This window comes from Penaeus vannamei, chromosome 15, assembly GCF_042767895.1.
Source record: "Penaeus vannamei isolate JL-2024 chromosome 15, ASM4276789v1, whole genome shotgun sequence".
Taxonomy (NCBI): Eukaryota; Metazoa; Arthropoda; class Malacostraca; order Decapoda; family Penaeidae; genus Penaeus; species Penaeus vannamei.
The window spans coordinates 41,228,599-41,235,208 of record NC_091563.1 but is presented as its reverse complement, the minus strand read 5'-3'; positions in this window follow the sequence as shown (position 1 = coordinate 41,235,208).

Here is a 6,610-nt window from a genome sequence, read left to right as displayed (position 1 = left end):
GCACGAGCAGGACGACACAAGATCAAACACAACACACCTCGGGATGCAGGTCTTCGCCGACACACGGATTTATCGTTCCCATAAATCAAGACATTAAATTAATGGTTTTAGTTTTAATTCCACTTGAGAATTACGAACGCCGTTTTAAAATAATCATTCTCATTAGTAAACACACAAGAAAAAAACAAAGATTTCAGGTGAATGAAGCTCCGAAAAATATATTTCTCAAGCAAAAATCGAAGTCAAGGGAAAACGAGCTTCTCGGATGACCATTTGAAAAAATGACGAAACGACTTACGACCATTAGGAGAAATTATGGGATGTGGAGAGAGCAACGCTAATTTTACGGTCGGCCATTTATATCCCTTCCACGAAATGCAGTGTCACAACAACTCATATATATATGTGTGTGTGTGTGTGCATATATATATATATATATATATATATATATATATATATATATATATATATATATATGTGTGTGTGTGTGTGTGTGTGTGTGTGTGTGTGTGTGTGTGTGTGTGTGTGTGTGTGTGTGTGTGTGCATATATATGTATATGTATGTATATATGTATATATATGTATATATATACATGTATATATGCTTATATATATATATATATATATATATATATATATATATATATGTACATATACATATATATACATACACACACACAAACACACACACACACATATATTCATGTGTATATAAAAACACACATACACATACATATATGTGTATATACATACATATGTATATATATGCATTTATATATATATATATATATATATATATATATATATATATATATATATATATATATACATATGTATATATGTATATATATATGTACAATTGCATATATATACATACACACACACAAACACACACACACACACGCGCATATATTCGTGTATATATATATATATATATATATATATATATATATATATATATATATATATATATATATATATATATACATGTCATATCAGTTATCAGTATCATCAACATATTATAATTATCATCATTATGATTGTTATTATCATTTATACTATTATTATCGTTATTATCAACACTTATTTTTATCGTAATTATTATTTTCATTATCATTATTTATATTACTATCATTATCAGTATTATTAATTATATTATCTTTTATCATCATTTTTATCATTATAATCATCATCATCATCATTGTTATCGTTATTATCATTATCATTATTATTGATATTATTGTCATTACTATCATCATAATTTTTGTTATTATTGTTATTATTATTAGCAGTAGTAGTAGTATCATTATTATTAATATCATTATTATAATGTTATTATCATTATCATTATTAGTACTTTTATTGATATTGTTATTATTGATATTATAATTATTGTTATTATTGTTATCATTATTATTATTATTATTATTATTATTATTATTATTATTATTATTATTATTATTATTATTATTATTATTATTATTATTATTATTATCATTATCATTATCATTATCATTCTTATTATTATTATTATTATTATTATTATTATTATTATTATTATTATTATTATTATTATTATTATTATTATTATTATTATTATTATTATTATCATTATTATTATCATTATCATTCTTATCATCCACATCATAATCATAATCATCGTTATTATCATGGTTATCTTAATTCATTATTTCGATTATCTTTATTATCATTATTACAATTGTTGTCATTATCCTTTTCTTCTTTCTTATCATTGTATTTACTCTTAAAATCTGTCAATTAAATTCCGTTCATCTATTTGTTTGTTATAATTTCTTATCATTATTGTTATCATCATTATCATTAGAAGTAGAATTACTATTATTATCATTATTATCATCGTAACTTTCGTCTTTATTTTTCTTTTTATTATCATCATTATTATTATCATAACTCGTTTTTATTTTTATTTTTATATATGATCATTATTATTATCACCATGGTTGATATTATCATTATCATCATTATTGTTTTGTTATCGTCATCATTATCATTAGTATATCATTATTACTATCATAATTATCATCACCATTATCATTTTCATTATCATTATCATATATATTATTATCCATGTTATTGCAATTATCATCATATCTATTATCAAAATTACTTTTAAAATCATTAATAATATTAATAATATTAATAATCAATAATATTAATAATATCTATTATCATAATTACTTTTAAAATCATTATCAAATTAATACTTGGTCAATCAAACAGACATAGAAGATGTAATCATAAATTAATTCGACTATTGTAAAAGATAAAAAAATTCTTATAAAAATTTACGGATAAAATCTTTTTATTAATAATGTTTGTCTGTAACAAAGTAGATATTACATCAATTGTTCGGCTGTGGATATATTTATTTATTTTTGTCTGTCTGTGTCGATGTAGATTTTCCGTCAATTTTCATGGGTTATTTGTATAATAATCCGGTTAATTTTATGTAAACTGGAAACTGGTATCGAAAAAATCCACCTTTTTAGCCGAAATTTGAATTCTGTCCCGTAAAAAAATCCACTTTTTTGTCGAACTCGAATTCTGTCCCGAATGTATAGTAATGGTGATAATGATAATAAAGATAGTAATAATAATGATGATCATGACAATAACAATGATAATAATAACAATAATGATGATAATGATAATGATAGCAGTAGTAAAAGTAATAGTATTAGCAGCAGCAGTATTTATTTGTATAATCGTTTAATTTTATGTAGACTGGTAACTAGTATAGAAAAAAATCCACCTTTTTAGCCGGAACTCGAATTCTGTCCCGTAAAAAAATTCACTTTTTTGTCGAAACTCGAATGCTATCCCGAATGTATAGTAATGGTGATAATGATAATAAAGACGGTAATAATAATGATGATGATGACAATAATGATGATAATAATAACAATAATGATGGTAATGACAGCAGTATTTATAGTAATAGTTTTAGCAGCAGCATTTATTTGTATAATAATCCGTTTAATTTTATGTAAACTGGAAACTGGTATAGAAAAAAAAATCACTTTTTTAGCCGAAATTCGAATTCTGTCCCGTAAAAAAAAATCACTTTTTAGTCGAAACTCGAATTCTATCCCGAATGTATAGTAATGGTGATAATGATAATAAAGATAGTAATAATAATGATGATCATGACAATAATAATGATAATAATAACAATAATGATGGTAATGACAGCAGTAGTAATAGTAATAATATTAGCAGCAGCATCTTTTATTTGTATAATAATCCGTTTAATTTTATGTAAACTGGAAACTGGTACCGAAAAAATCCACCTTTTTAGCCGGAACTCGAATTCTGTCCCGTAAAAAAATTCACTTTTTTGTCAAACTCGAATGCTATCCCGAATGTATTCCTCCGCGATGATAGTAATGGTGATAATGATAATAAAGATAGTAATGATAATGATGATCATGACAATAATAATGATAATAATAACAATAATGATGATAGTGATAGCAGTAGTAATAGTAATAGTATTAGCAGCAGCAGTATTTATTTGTATAATCCGTTTAATTTTATGTAAACTGGTAAATAGTATCGAAAAAATACACTGTTTTAGTCGAAAATCGAATTCTGTCCCGTAAAAAAAATCACTTTTTTGTCGAACTCGAATTCTATCCCGAATGTATTCCTCCGCGATGATAGTAATGGTGATAATGATAATAAAGATAGTAATAATAATGATGATCATGACAATAATAATGATAATAATAGCAATAATGATGATAATGATAATGATAGCAGTAGTAATAGTAATAGCATTAACAGCAGCAGTATTTGTTTGTATAATAATCCGTTTAATTTTATATAGACTGAAAACAAGTACCGAAAAAATCCACTTTTTTAGCCGAAATTCGAATTCTGTCCCGTAAAAAAAATCACTTTTTTGTCGAACTCGAATGCTGCCCCGAATGTATTCCTCCGCGGCGGGCAGATGAAGTAGTCCCGTGACGCGTGACGGGGAAATCGCCGTGTTCATCTCACGAAGGACGTATTTGATGAACAGGTGAAATAAAAGCACAAGAGGTCGACGACAGCGGAAAGGCTGACGCTAATCCTAGCTCTGTCAGCCCGCTGTGGAATACGAGCTTATAGATTTTTTTTTTTTTTTTTTTTTTTTTTTTTTTTTTTTTTTTAAATAACGAGTGTGATTCATCTGTTATTTTCTTCTAGAATTATATTTTTCTGTCACGAAATTGTAAGGTAGTTGGCGCTTCGTGTGTGGGTATCAGATTAGAAACATTTTTTTTATCATTATTCATATTTATTATTACTATCATTATTTACTCTTTTTGGCGTATGTTACATGTATCATTTTGTGGTTGGAATTTTATCTTTTTATTTGTTCTAATATCAGCTATGACAGCATAGTATTTATTTGAATATATACACTAAATTCTTTGTTCATTTTTGTATAGGGAGAATTTTTTTTTATTATTCTATTTGTATTATAATTATTACTTAATAGTGATTATAATGATAATGATGATAAGAATGATAATAATAATAGTAACAATAATGATAACAATAATAGCAATAATGCCAATTATAATGATATAAATAATGATAATAATAACAACAACAGCAATTATAATGAATATAATGATAATGATGATAATAAAAAATATTATAATCATGGTAATAATGATAATGATAATGATCTCAATAACAAACTAATGATATTGGTAATAACAATAGAAATTATAGTATTTACGATGATAGATATAGCACTGCCAATAATGATAATAATGATAAAAATGAAAATCAAATAACAATAATGATGATTATACTAGTAATAATAACAATAATAATAATGATAATAATAATAATAACAATAATGATAATAGTAATAAGAATGATAATAACAACAACAATGATAATAATTGTAATGATAATAGTAACAAGAATAATAATGATAATAATAATAATGATAATAGTAATAATAATAATAATAATAATGATAATAATAATAATGATAATAATAATAATAATAATAATAATAATAATAATAATAATAATAATAATAATAATAATAATAATGATAATGATAATAATAATAATAATGATAATAATAACAATGATGTTAATAATACTATTGATAATGCCTAATAGTACTAAATATAATGATAATAATGATAATAGTAACAATGATAATACTGACAAGAAATAATAATGATAATAGTAATAATAACATTGATAATGATAATAATAATAATAATAATAATAATGATGATGATAATAATAATAATAATAATAATAATGATAATAATAGTAATAATAATAATAAGTAATAGTAATGATGATGATGATGGCAATAAAAATAATGATGATAATGATAATGATATAACAATAACAAAACTATAATGATAATGACAATGATAATAATAATCATAAAATCAGTTAGTATAACTATTATACACATGATAATTATACACATGATAATAACAACGATAATAATAATAATGATAATAATAATAATAACAATGGCAATGGTAATGATCATAATAACAATAACAATAATGATAATAATAATGATAATAATAGTAATAATAATGATAACAATAATAATAATAATAATAATAATAATAATAATAATAATAATAATAATAATAATAATAATAACAATAACAGTAATTATAGTAACAATGACAATAATAATGATCATAATAACAATAGTAATAATGATGATAATGATATAATAATGATAATAATAATAATAATAATAATAATAATAATAATAACACTAATGGCGACAGTAATGATCATAAAAACAATGGCGATAATAATCATAATAGTAATAATAGTGATAATAATAATAATAATAAATAATAGTAATAATGGTAATAACAGCAATAACAATAACAATAATAAATAATAGTAATGATAATAATGATAATAATAATAATAATAATAATAATAATAATAACAATAACAAAACAACAATAATAATAATAATAATAATAATAATAATAATAATAATAATAATAATAACAATAATGATAGTAATAACAACAACAACAACAACAACAACAACAACAACAACAATAACAACAACAACAACAACAACAACAACAATAACAATAATGTTCTAGCTCCTCCAAGCGACGGAACAGCGGCTGAGTGAAGGTTATTTCTGGACACGGTGGTCGTGGCGGCGGAAGACCCCAACGCCGTCCACCGGAACTACGTAAAGTGATACTGACGGCGGGTGTCCGTGTCGGATGGCCGAGCTGAGGTGGGGGGGGGGTGGTGCTTGGAGTGTGTGTGGGTATGTGTGGGTGTGTGGGGGTGTGTGGGGGTGTGTTTGTTTGTGAGGTGTGGGTGGGTGGGTGGGAGGTTGGGCCGAGCTGAGGGGGTGCTTTTAGTGTGTATGGGCGTGGGGGTGTGTGTGTGGGTGTGTGTGGGTGGGTGTTTGTTTGTGAGGTGTTGGGTGGGTGGGTGGGTGGGAGGGGGAGGGAGGAGGGTGTGGGTGTGTGTGTGTGTGGGTGGGTGGGTGTGTGGGTGGGTGGGTGTTTGTTTGTTTGTGGGTGGGTGGGTGTTTGTTTCTATG